A 14,809-nucleotide genomic window follows, 5' to 3' on the forward strand; every position below is an offset into this window, starting at 1 on the left:
GGGAATAAGTGCGCTGAACCTCTCCGAGGTCACATGCCTGCCAGTGATTAGACTTGCTACTCATTACTGCCGAATGAAATGGGGACTCGCAATGATAGCCTTATGACTATACATGTGGCTACACTAACCAAATAGACTCAGATATGACATATAGTAATAAACAACGCAGGCTAAAGATAGTGGCATCTATAATATATATTTATTATATATACAAACTTACAGACAGTCCCCTACTTAAGGACACCCGACTTACAGATGACCCCTAGTTAAAGACGGACCCCTTTGCCCACTGTGACCTCTGGTGAAGCTCTCTGAATACTTTACTATACATATGTCAACTGATTGATCCTTTTATGGTTTCATGGGGGGGGGATTAATGTCTAATATCGAACAATACAAGACCAATTATTCGAGATGGCAAATAAATGATAAATTTCTCCAAATTAAGGCTCTATTCTCACAAACCGGTATTGACAAGAGAGATTATCACGCCTGGACTAATCTTGGTCTACAAACTTGTGTAAAGGTTAGGATATGCCATCCCTTCAATTTTGCAGGGGTTTTCCTTCTGTTGCTCTAAATGAAGTTAGAGCTGCACGAGGCAGCCTGCTGTACCGGGGTATAAGGTCCAGCTGTGCTTATCTACATAGCCAGGGGGCTGCCAATAGCTCTGGCTCCATTATTCTCCAGATAGGTAAGGGTCCCAGAGGATCACCTATCATGAAGTGATGGCATATCGTATTTAGAGAGAAGTGATCATCCAGGGTTTGCCAAATTTGTCAAAACATTTGGTCCAGATCCAAATCTCTACTCGGTATTGACCAATGTTGCTCCAAATGTCTTGGAAATTGGTTCACAAGCACCTCATGCCCTCTAAAACGTTAATTTAAATTATCTTGTTTCATTCATTTTATATATTTTTTTCCTTTTTCTCCGCTGCCTAAGCTAGCCGCCATCTTACAAGATTCATACAATATAAAGCCAGAAAGATTCAGTTTTGCTTCAGTGCCCGAAAAACGGACGATTATTACCAAATCTATGAACCAATGTATAGATTAGCTCATCTGTAATTCTATTCTCTCATGTTATCACTATGAGATGCTAATATTGTTTTAACTATTGGACCTAATAATATAAAGACCAGGGAAGTCTATGACTGTGGTTGTGATAAGAGTGATAAATGATATAGATAGATAAGCAGATTTTACACGACTATCACCAAAAAACACATTTATATTTAATCTTCAGTAAGTACAATGTTATATACGAGAAGCTTTTTCCCTGCAGAACAGTCAGCATCCCGCTTGTTACATCAGATTATAATCTTCAAGATGATGAAAACCCCCAGGCACCTTATATTTTGCCGGCTATTATAATTTAACAATGACACAGCTTTTAAGTACCAGCGGGTAAAGAAGAGGCCAATGCAATAGAGCTAAGTATACCCATCTGCAGAATCAAACTAGTCAAAAACAGGATTTTACAAAAGCACAGTCTTTGTCAGAGACTGTCTTCACATAATGGTTTCATGTTTTTATGGAGTCATGTTTTTTTTTAATATATTTTAAGAGGACTGGTCACCTCTCCTGGCATCTCTTTTGTAGAAAGGATCCCTTTAAAATAACAATTCTGTGTGACCCTTTCTTAGAATTGTTGTTTTGCTCCTTTGTCATTTCTTCTAGAAATTAATGCGTAAATTGCAACCTGGCTGGCACTACCTGGAGGTGTCCCTGGCATTTAACAGCACCCTTTGAAAAATATAAGACTCCCCCAACTGGTAACACCCACTTGGCCAATAATCATACCCTTCTACAAGGAATAACAAAGCTATTTATTCAATTCTCTTACAGATGTTATAAAAGAAAAGGCTTGTCTGGGGGAAATAAAATGATAAAGTTCTCTCAAAAAGAGACGCAATAAAAAAGAAAAAGTAGTAGCACTAATTCACTTCCTCGTTGATCATTTTTTTGATGCCTAATGGTCTCCCCAATAGTCTTATCCCTGGTACTGTGTTAACATACAGGAAATGCTCCAACAACCGATTACTGGCAGAGGAAGTGACTACCGTGACAGAGAAAGAGGGAGTGGCCAGATCGGGGCATTTCCTGTTTATTGAAATAGGATCTGGAAGCAGAGACCAGGAGTGATCTGGCAAGAGTCAAAACACTAGCAGCGAGGAATTGGTTGGGAGAATAATACTTTTTTGATTAACTTTCTGCTCCTGTTGGACAACCCTTTTACATGTTCTACCCAATATCTTTTTTTGGTCTTTTTTTTTTTCTGTGATCACAGGATAACCAACTGCCCAGATCCCCGGCTCCAAGTTCCTGGTTTCCCCTACCTCTTCACTAGCCCGGGGGAACTAATGGATTATACATGGTAATCTATCTTTCTCAAGGAGCCTAACTGCACAAGCGTGTGTGCATTCTCAGGCCACAAACCACAGACCTGTGTGACACAGTCCTTACACACTGATGACAGTGGGCAGTAGGTTAATATAAGGCGCTAAGGAAACCACAGCAATGTGTGCGAGTCCACTGAACTACATGGGGTCATGTGACACAACTGGTAGCACACGTCCAAAACAACGTTCGTGTACATAAACTCAAAGTTTGGACAATCCTTTTAAATGGTCTACCCAACCTGGAGGATATCTGATATGTCATTTGAGTACCAGTTTTCTAAAGCAGGGCAACTCCTTGATGGTATTGCGAGCAGTAATTACACAACTACCTGGAATGAGACTTTGTTAGGGCAACTTCTATATTGTTTCTGGCGATATAACTGATAAAGTCTTCGAGGTAGAACATCGATTTAAAGAGTAATCTTACAAAGAGATCTATTATTCTCCCATTCTAAAATACATTACACTGATAAATGTAAAGGTCTTCGGGTTACCCAGAGAGGATACTATAAAGATAACAAAATATAAAATTACTGGAGCCCAGGATCAGCTCCAGAACATAAAGCACTGAAGTAATGCTCTGACAGGCCGAAGGGCGCTCCCACATATAGAAATGTAACTAGATACTGCCGCTTTGCATTTATATAACCACAAGGAATGATTCACAAATTCATCATAACTTGTAAAGTTACAATAAATCTATAGTCTCTTTGAGTCCTTTTCATATGGAAAAGATTACATAAACTGCGTGTCACAGCTCCTCACTCATATTTCAAGTGTTTACTCTACAAGGCCAAGGTGGACTGTAATACCCTTTTTATTTCCCTGTGAATGCATACATTATGCTTCATGATATTAGGTTTCATGGTTTAACAAAGCCTTTTCTCTTATTAGATGATCCTTTTATGCAGTTGTATTTACTTCATTGTCATTAATATTTTAAAGACAAATCTGTAAAAATATAGGCCTCCATCCTCCATAGCACCAAAAATATAGGCCTGTGCGGCTGTGATCTAGCAACATTTTAGACAGCGGCTCCTTGGGGCCACCAGCTAAAATCATTGTGGACCCACTCTTCATCTTTCCCCTCCAAAAAAATTAGCCCCCATCAGCCTCAAAATAAGGTTTCTTCTGCTCTATCTATAGTGTCCAGTATAAGGTTAGAGTCTGGGCCCACCAGAGGATCCCCGGGTGCTCTGGTGGGCCAGTCTGACACGGTCTCTCTCAAGATACAGACACCACAAGACCCCTGAAAGCATCTTGTAAGTTGAAAATCTGAAATTAACCAAACATCTGAATAAGGTTGCTCCATTGCGGTGAAAAAGACATTTAGAGAAGTTTCTGCAATGTATCAGTTACTACGGATATAGGCCAGAGATATATCTCAGGGCGACAGTCAAGACTTTTTACAGCAGAGGCAGCTGCTATAACCATGTAGATAGATGCACATTGTGTGATTCTGTGTTTCTCTAATGTGTGTAATGGACACAGAGCATAACCACAACTGAAGTCGTATCCCAGCTGTGATCTAAGGCTAGCTATTTAGGACTTCTTGTGGTGCACAGTAAACAACTTTCTCATAGATGAGAATGAAAGTGTTGGACAACGACTCTGGAGGGTGACTGTGTAATGCAAAGGTGTTACAAAACTGCACAGTTGTTACCAAAACAGCGTATAAGAGTGGACATTCTGCAGATTGTTAAAGGGGTCGGCAACAAAAGTTTACCAGGGTAAATGCAATATCAGAATGAGGTCACAGATTTGTACTTACCCTGGTAAACCTTGGCCGCCAGTCAGGATTAGCTGCAGCAATCCTGGTGATGCCCATTGTGTGGAGGCTCTTCCAATGGGTCGGGAGAAGGCCTACTAGTCAATGGGCATCACCCAAGGTAAGTACAAAATCGGTGACCTTGGCACACCTCTTCAACCACTGATATGGGAGTGGTCATCACGGAGTGGATAGGAGTACAGTAAAGACTACACAATCCTGGAAGCCAGCAGGACACAGACGTCACAGAAAACGCTGCTGCTGGTGGGTTATGCGACCAACAGCTCCCGCCAGCAACAGAGAAACTTTATCGGAGACAGTACAATCTGAGTGACCCTTTTAGGGTCTCGTGATTACGCTGGTAAAGTTTCTCATGATCGGCTATCCCTTTAATGCATGCAGCCTAGTATGCGGTGGAATATCAGGAGCTTATCATGGTCAAACGGTATTAATATGACCATGTCAAGTCAAACAAAACATTAGGGTAATCAGTTTTCTTTTTTTGTTTTATTAACATAAGCGTTTTTCTGCGTATGATCCTTAATAATCCTATATATGATCACTCAAACCTCCTCACTACTCTGTAGTGTTACAATGGAACTATTAAAAATACTATTTTTTTTTAAGGAAGATTTCATACCAGCAGCACATACAGAATTGACAGCATCAGACAAAGAAGAAAATAGCAGTCTATAAATCTGCTACTGCGGCAGAAAAATATAAAGTGGGGGAAAAAGCCATTGTTTACAAAACAGGACTTCGGTGGGCTACTCATCGGGAATATATTTGTGAGCCAATGCCTCTAAAGCTCAGCAAACAATCAACCGACGCTGCTATGAACGTTTCTGATTGGTGCTCTAAGGGTTAACCCCGAAATGATGTAGAACGCCCCAGGCCTGAGCTCTGCTCATCAGAGCATTAAATCTGAAAGCTCAAGAGAACAGAGCAGTCGAGCTGCAAGGGCTGTGTTATGAAGTTCTGCATTAAAAATTCATATTGCAGGCTCGCCACAGTCCCCTTGTCTGGCTGAATGGAGAGCTGGCGGGGGAAATATTACACACCCCACTGTCTTTCTGGCGATTGGAAACATTCCTCAGCAAACAGCACCTCAGGAAGAGAACGAAAGGGCAAACAAACCGTGAAACAAATCAATGGGTTCAATTATCTCTTCTCTCTCGTAAAAGGAAACTTTTGATTTTGAAGCCGTTTCATCAAATATATTTTTAATGACAGCTCATGACATGGAGACCCCACCACCCTAAATGGGTGTCTGGTTACTCGGAAAAGAACAGATTTGTCATAACGTCCATCGTGGTAAACACCACAAGCTATTACTTATGGGGATGACCTAGTAGAAATTTAAACACAACCCCTGGTAAAAGCCAGAACGTGGGAGATACAGTACAGAGCCCATTTTATGTGGTCCATACAAATTAATCTAAAAATGTGGTGCTCAATATTGATAGCCAATGTTAGTAAAGGTACAATAGATATGTACATAAAAGGTATCCTTGGGTAAAGGGCACCTGCGGAAAAGAATGTCTACTAATTCATCCACGATCAGTGTGATGGGTGGGAGGGCACTAGGTGTAGCGTGAAAAGTTTTGCAACTCCAGATATTTACAAGCCATACATGGGATAGTCTACATGCCCATGGTGTGTATTATGTGAATACCACCCTGTTTATTATTCCACATACAAAATGCATTAGGCTCTTAGGTGCCAGACAACCAATGCCACCTAGTTGCCCGAGCCAGCATTTGGTAAACTACTAAAAGGAAATCAACCTCTCAAAAAACAAAAAAACCCCTAGAAATACTCACCTCCACTCCTCTTCAACAGGAGCTGTCCGTCGCTAGTCTTGACATGACAGGATCACCTAGAAAGGAAGATATTCGGCTCTCCGGGCTGCTAATTATGCACGGCCCAGCACCTCCTTCTCCCATACTGGGAGAGCAAAATAACGTCACATGAGAGGTGTGAATTCAGAGTATTTCTATTTTTTTTTGTTTTGTTTTTTTGAGTGGTTCCTCCTGAATAGGAAGGTTAGGTTGCAGGCTGTAACCCCCCTGGTAAAAACAGAGACGTTCGTGGGGTGCAGGTACTTGATAAAAAGGGGTTTCTTTATTCAGTTGACAATGCTTTTCGCACTATACAAAGTGCTTCATCAGGTCTATTTTGTGGATCATGTAACATGCCGAGTTTCATAACATGTACTGTGACACACACCTTTTTAACCTGTTTGGCTTTTTTTTTTACCGATGGCTATGTTGTAATTATGTCTTTTGAAAGGTAATAAATATTTGTCATTTTAAAATGCATTCACTATATTTTTGTTGTTCAAACTTTGGTTATTGATGTTCCAGAATATGGCCAGAACCCCTGATTTGTGCAACTCCAAATATTCACCACATAAAGCTCCAGGACAATGTGTTGAGTCTGTATCAGGGCTTAGGGTGAATTTGAAGAATTTTTGTGTTTGATGCTCAGAAACAGGATACACTAATCTCACCTATAACAATTCCTACAATACTATTATACCATAAATCCAGTAGTGAAAGACAAAAGTACATCTAAACTTGACATGACAAGTAAAATCTCATCCACAATGAAATGATTTCTGTGACTAGTTTTACTTTCAAAACTCTTATTTCAATGATGATAATAAGGTTTTATTTGGTCATGAAAGAACATGCTCACCTCTTACACTGGTGTTGGCTCCGGCACATACCGCCTGGCATATTGATATAGTGCAAGACTGTTTGGACCCAACCTTGTACCAGCTGCCTGCTTTACAATAGGCATCTAAAGTTTTTAATTACCATATATATACTCGAGTATAAGCCTAGTTTTTCAGCACAAAAAAATGTGCTGAAAACCCAAACTCGGCTTGTACTCGAGTAAAAAAATATAGGTTTTACCAGGTTTTTGTGGTAAAATTAGGGGCCTCGGCTTATACTCGAGTATATACGGTATTTCTTTTTAGGGCTAAGCTTATTTTTCTCTTCTTTTATGAATCACTCTAACCAGATAAATATTCATTACTTAAACTCTACCACCCAAAAAAATTTTAAAAAAATCATAGCCCAGCCATAATACAGCCATACTACTTTACGTAATTATTTTTTAATTTACAAACAATTCACTAGTGTAAACAAGTGAGAAAAAAGATGAATAACAAACTATAAACCTTTCACATTTTAATGGCAAAATTCTAAATTCATCCATGGTTTTGGCTGGAAAAAAAAAATCTGATGAAATTTTTGTATTAATTAAAACGGGCAGTTTGACAAATTAAAATCTGCATAACTTGTAATACCTAAGTTATTAGCACTACTAGCTGGTATTTATGCCATTAATTGCACCTATAGCCACTCCACCAATAAAGTGGTAAGGTAGGTAAGGGTTGGAATTTAATATGTACATTTATGCATCAAAATACAGTTTACAGGCGGTCCAGGACTTAAAAACATCCGCTTTACAGATGACCCTTAGTCACAAATGTTGGTAATTTACTGTACTTTATCCCAGTTATCCATGGTGTCTGCAATTAAGATTTAATGTTAATCCTGGTTCGTATGACAACCCAACATTTTTAAAATCCAATTGTCAGAGGTTAAAGAAAAATGGCTAGGGTTAAAGTTATAAAATATACAGTTCCAACTAGCATACAAATTCAACTTAAGAACAAACCTACAGAACCTATTTGGTGCGTAAGCCAGGGACTGCCTGTATTTTGTGTATAGAAAGTAAACAAATAGGCATCTAAAACATTGCAAAACTGTGTAGTCTAAGGGTCTGTATTACATATTAAAATTCTTGACAACTAAATTTATTATAAATTTTAAATTTATGTTCACATCCTGTGTTTTTTTTCTCTTTGCGAAAACTGATTTCCATTTAGTGACTTACTAAACTTAAAGGGGTTATCCGGGTTTAAAAAATTTTTTATGTCCGGGCTGGGGAGGGCTATTTAAACTCAATAAACATGTACTTACCTCCTCCAGTGCTGCCGATGTCCCGCGCCGTGGCCGGTCTTCTCGGTGCGCCGGTTTCAGTACAAGGGCGCACAGGGAGCTTCCGGCCGGCCGGATGCTCCCATGCGCACCATCTCCCAGCGCTTACAACGCTGAGAGATAGGGACGGATGGGAGGAGTCGTCCACAACGCGGACCGGTAGCTCCCTGTGTCCCTGTGTCCCATCCTGTTTAACTATCCCTCCCCAGCCCGGCCATAAAAAATTTTTTAAACCCCACGCCTATTTGTGAATATTTTCTGTGCACGTAACCTGACAATTCTCGGCTGTGAAAGACTGACGTTTCTTCCGTTTTTCACAAAGCTTTGCATCGGTTTGGCCCCCGCTTCACATGGATACTCTTAAACTATAGTCTATGAATGAATCGGTCGATTTACAACATCATCTGAGTCTAGCCTCACACTGTGTGAACCCCAACAATGCAATGATTAGGGCAGTCTTACCCCAATCAAGGCGAAATTACTAAATTTAGATGAAAAGATGATACTAGCCCTTCCCATATAGACATATGCAGAGTATTTGAGGCTATCATTACAGTGGACATACACTGACATTCCTCAATGCTTATAATGTACAGTGCATGTTCCCCCTCGGTATCTGCTTTAAATAAAAGTGCTCTCATTTGTAAAGCCTGTTCTTAGTATAATTGCAAGTTACTTTATAGTTCTAAACACATGCTTTGGATGTTCATGACTCATTAACTGAACAGGAAATCGGAAACTTTAATTACAAATTAACTTTTATTATAGACTCAGCATAATACCACATGTAACAACCATAAAACCACTGTCTTTTATACTCGTTCCAGGAATGCAGGCACCAGCTCAGTAGAAGCGTGCACAACAAAAACACCGGGTCTGTTTTCTCTTTTGATTATTCGTTAACACCAAAGTTCTACATGCAACTTGTCATTTCAGCAAAAATATATATATAAAAATCCAGAACAGCCAAAGAGGATATTTTTTATAGATTCTATTTCACTGAAGCACAAAAAAAAATGTATACAAAGGTCTGCTCTGTGCGGGGCTGAGCTGGCTTAAAATAACTTCCTACCACTTGTGTCTCTTCTGGTTGCCAACAACTGATTTCTATGTCAACCAGATGGTGATAGATGGCGACCAATCTTTATGGTTAAAGTTTTCGACCTTTGCATTAAAGAGCACAAATCACTGAGTAAAAAAAAACAATGCAGAAATAATAATACTTTTTCACGGGAATGTAACCTGCTAGTGCAAAGTTCTCCTTCAATGAAATCACTTTTCAATGGGATCAGCTTCAGCCACAAAGTATTATTTTCAGCCTTCAACATCAAATTTTAGTTTAAACTTCAAGTATTTTAAACTTAAAAAAAAAAAATAGCAAAAGAGCTTTATATGAAAATAAAGAAATAAAATTGTACGATTTGGTACAGCAGTATTCACATTAATGAGAAGCCTGTAGGATGCCGTATACTCCAGACCCTCTCCACAAAGACCTTTGAGGCTAACAAACGACCAACTTAGAGATGCACATTGATTTGGTCATTGATAGGTTCCAGCGATCGTTCTGCAGGAAAGAGGGAAGGCCTCTCCAACACCCAGTACGATACATTACTATTGAACGGCGTCCTGAAGCTTGCTATGTAGTAGTATGCTGGGCAGCCACAAAAGCTAATTGGCAAAAAAACTCAAAAACTTAGCAAAAAGTGCCCTAATCCTTTAAGACTGGACAGACATATGCCATTTTCCCATGATTTCAATAACATATTAGGTTACAAAACTGCAGCCAGATATTACTTCAAAGTGTGTATACACAGTATTTTAGTTTTTGCCATTTTATACCTAAACACTTTTTTCAATAAATTTTTTCGATAAAAAACATAGTACCAAGCGTTAAATTAACAATTCATTTCGCACCTCAATATGGACAGAGAAACACACTATGAAAACAAAACGTCATAAAAAAAAAAAATTACACAGATAGGTAGATACATAGGTTCTGTAGGTTTGTTCTTTAGAGTTTTACACCTAGGTGTAAGATGCATATACCGAGCACCAGCTCAGGGTGAGCTGGTGCCGGTGCTTACTTTCGTTAGTGTTATAAACCGCTGTAAGCACTGGCACCAGCGCACCCTGAGCTGGTGCTCGGTATATGCATCTTACACCTACCACTTCAAGTGGTAGGTTTCCTTTAATTGTAATTTGTATATATATATATATATTTTGTGAATGTAACTTTGTACCTTTACAAAATTTTGTGCTGTCGTGGAAACAAGAAATGTCAATAAAACTTAATTATAGACACCTTACAGCTAATCATTGCAGCCTGGGATGAGGGGTAAAGCATCCAGAGAGTTTCATCAGAGGTCACAGTGGGCAGAGAGGTCCGTCTGTAACTAGGGGTCATATAGAGGGTACAGCCCATGAAGAACAGACAGATAATGTACCCCGAGTGTAGAGTATATCTCTATGCTTTATTTTGGGGGGTTCAGAGTCTGGCAATTCTGTATGTTGTTACTATGGGGAATTTCCTTAGCAACAAGGCTGTCAAATTAGCTTGGTATTAGTTTTGTGCTGACAACAGGGAAGGAAATCACTGGATATATGGGGAGAAATATAAAATATTATGCCGCGCACAACGCTCTCTATCCGAGCATCCGTCCTCTTAAATAGAAGGCTGCCATTGATTCTGCGCTACACATTGCCTTAATATTGGATGGTATTCATCTACAGTCTACTAAACAAGGTGTCTATTGTAACTGTGCACTATAAAAGGAAGTGAATATCTCCCTGGCAATACTGCTCAGTCCCCATACAAGTGTCGCATGTATTAGTCAAATATTTATTAGTATTAAGTTCTCCGGCACAAATCTCATACACAAAACCAATTGAGAACTCTGCTTAGCATCTGTCTAAAAAATGCTGCATTAATAAACATGAAGAACACTTTTACCTCCCACTCTCAAAGACAGAATAAAACAAAGACCAGCTGTATTCATCAATGGATCCTTGTTCTAAGCATAAAGGCTAATTACATTTTATTTTGAGCCTACACATGGAAAACTTTACAGTTGCCATAAGTGGCTTTCTGATATTCCATCCGACACACTGGCAATACAGCACGGGGAGGAAGGGAGCGAGAAAAGAAAAAAACCTGGATAAGTAACACTTTCCGAGCCACGTACCTGCATTAACTTTAAACCTTTCCATCATTTTATCACCGGATTTTTAAGAGATATGTAAACTGGAAATTTTGTAATACAAGTTTTATAATGTGTTTTATTTGTTGACATGGACTATTTTTTTACCTTATTGTTGGGAGTTGCATTTTTTTAAGGCAAAAAAAATTAGTTTTCAGTACAACGATTCGACAAAAGTTAATACAAAACATTAGGGATTCCGTCAGGAGTTGGTGGGGGTTCATTTAAAAAAAATTGGGATACAAAAGTTCTATGTTATATATTAGAGAAATAATTGTACGTTGAATACTTTTTTTCAGCTTGGGTATTCCTGTAAGGAAACCAATATCAGGCATTGGAAAGAATATCTGATTCTATGGTGCATAAGATGTAGGGATATTAAAGTGTAACTTTTTTTTTAATTTCAGAAATCAATAAGAGAAAAAAGCAAGACAATTCTTTTTTCCTTCTTCCTGCTCTTTCTCCTGTAGCGAGCAGTGGGCGTGTGCTTACAATTTTCTATGGGGACATGAGGGAGGCTGATAAAGGGTAATATCCTGGTAACACACTTTTGAAGACTCTGCCACATTTTTGTGCAAAATACATAAAAAGTAAATTGAAGAAAACAAGAAAATATTGTGAATAAGTGTCCATAAGAAAAACAATTTGATTTTTCCTAAAAACGCTTATAACAGAAATGCATCATTAGGAGTACAAACAAAACTCCCTATATATTACTTTTATGGCGTGCCAGTTATTATTATGGCTTGCGTGACATTTCCTGTGAATATACTGGAAGAGAGAGCCAAGCTGCTTCCCTTCCATTACATGCGCAATAGCTTGTAAATAAAAATCTCTCTTACATTAAACTTATGTGATCTTAATAAAGGTCAATGCGGTTTTTTATGGCTTCTGGGTTAAACTGTAGATATACATTTTATTTTATATTTGTGTTCCCTGAGGTTAGGGGATTCGCAGGAGATATTTTTTTTAGTGCACTGCAGATAATGAGAAAATTCGAGTGTGCATTACACCATGACCGAAAATTTAGCAGAGCTTAAGGGTATGATCCTAGGAAATGGTGGATGGGATGACATAAAAGCAAAAGGGATTGAGCACCTTTTATGTTTTTCTTATTTTGTTATATAAAGTGGACAACAAAATACTATTAGGAGATCACTAGCAGACCCCTACACTAAATTACCACTTTTAACCCTTAGCGTCACCATACTTCCTCAGAGATTGTAAGCTCTTGCGAGTAGATACCTCACTCTGCTTCTTCTATTTCTTCCGTATGAATGCAGAGTATTACATATGCTCCAGAAAATTAATTAAAATAAATAAAAAAATAAAGGGCGTTTCTCTCCTTTTCTCATGTCCCTTTCTGGTTTCTAGTTACAGTTGCCTCTGGACACATAGGAGATGTCCATTCACAGGCCACAACACTCAACTCCATAACCTTTTTTTAACCCCTTCTGAGCCATAAAGCAGTAAAGAATGAGCGAGATTGAGAATGAGATTTTCCAACAAGTGGCTGGAAAAGCCAGGAAACTGGTGGGGTGGGGGAGATTTATGTGCAGGCAAGATTTAACACAGAGTGAATTCTAAAAAGGATATTTGATGCCCTACCTGAGGATGGTCATACTTTTATTTGGTGAAGAGTGTCCCTTTACGTTTATGATACTATACACATATATGTTACAGAAGATTGAATATTTTTGGAAGAGGAATGAAACAATCAGATGTGTTACATTACTGAAGTTTTGGGTACAATCTGTGTGTAGAACAAGCACTACACTGTGATGTTATCTTCATTGTGGACAGGTTGACATAAGACCTTTCCCATCAAAGTGTTAGCAGCTAAACTGCTGCGCTTTGTCTAAAAAATGCAAAAAAATTAAAAATCAATGCAAATACAATACTTCCTTGGCACACTGGTACACACGCACATATGTCTCCAGGGTCATACGTAAACTGCTAAGCAGCAGATGAATAATCACATTATATTAGTAAGCATGACGTCTGAGGAAACCACATCTTGTTTGGGTTCATCTCCGACCGGGTAGGAAACATCTGATGGTTACCTAGCAACCCTGGAAAGAGATGGGGAATTCCACCACTCTGTGATGGAAGACCACCAATTACCGAAAAATTGTGGAGAGAGGAAAATTTTTAATTTTATATCCAATCATTCAATTGTGAAGGAAATCTTGCTAGTTTACGGCAACTGAGTAATGTAATTTACTCAAACAATCCCTCCCACATTCACTAAAAATGTCAGGTTGTGAAGGAAATCCTAACCCCCTTCATCTCTCCAAAAAATGCACCCTTGATTTAAAAAAAAAAAAAAACAAAAACAAAAAAAAACACACACACACAAGTATTCATTTATTTGAAATAAGGAATGGCAGCGATAGTCTCCTTAAGTGTCGGAATGGTTATATGTTATGGTATTGCTACACTAAATAAATTACCAATGGATTACCAATGTATTCCTACTACAGAGGGTTACAACGTATCCCACCGTATACTCATACAATGGGACATACCCCCTCTTCAGCTCCCCCCTCTAAAATGGGAAGGGGAGGAGGAGGAGGAGTCAACTTTGGAATCAGCCAGATCACTGCTCAGGGTGACCAAAGGCCCATATTTGGATATTCCCATGACTTGGGAAACACCCACTGCACATGCACAGCAGAGGCTGGGGATGGATGCAATACAGCTACATTTGTGCATATTGAGATATCCAACATGAAGAAAAAAAATCAGCTTGCTTCATTTTTTCATTTAGCGTTACCTGCTGGGTGCTAGATTTACTGAGGAGACGGAAGCATAAAGGATGCCCCTGTCTGCCACCATAAGTCTATGAACAGGTTTAGCATATACATTGGGAGGTTCCTGGTATACACTATTGCCTCAGTCATGCAACAGTGGGCTCAACGGGGCCAGAATGTGGATGGATTTAGTGCTCCGGGTCCTTCCCCTATCATGTAGAAAGCCGAATGGCTGTGCCGCAAATCAGGCCAGAAAAAGAACCTGTTCTATATTTTGCAGCGTGGCCACCCAGCTCAGTTGCAGTAAAATACAGTGTGCTCACCACACTGTGAACGGGTTTAATAGACCTCTATGGAGTCCATGAACTGGCGACATAAATTGCCAAACAAATACAGTTGTGTGAATGAAGCCTTAAGGTGTCCAAAAAATTTTTACAAATGGGTATCACGCTGTCAAAGAGGCTTGTTCCTCCACCGTCTGCCACGGTCATTAAGGACTGGACTATGGCAGAGTCTGTAGGGACACATGCATCATTAGTCACTCCCAGTGGTCAACTTATACATTTCTACTAAGAATGCCAAAATGCAAACACAAGGAAACATATTCCAATATTCTTTCAGAAAGCTAAAAGGTTCCCTTTAGGAAATAATTACAAAGTAAAGTTTTTTTT

The 14,809-nt window shown here is 39.1% G+C and overlaps 1 protein-coding gene across 3 annotated transcripts in view; it reads right to left on the bottom strand.

Moving 5' to 3' along the window:
• Nucleotides 1-14,809, bottom strand: part of CUX1 (cut like homeobox 1) — a 272,705-nt gene that overhangs the window by 121,889 nt on the left and 136,007 nt on the right. The gene's annotated exons all lie outside the window — the stretch shown is intronic.

Source organism: Engystomops pustulosus, chromosome 2 (genome assembly GCF_040894005.1).
Source record: "Engystomops pustulosus chromosome 2, aEngPut4.maternal, whole genome shotgun sequence".
Classification (NCBI taxonomy): domain Eukaryota; kingdom Metazoa; phylum Chordata; class Amphibia; order Anura; family Leptodactylidae; genus Engystomops; species Engystomops pustulosus.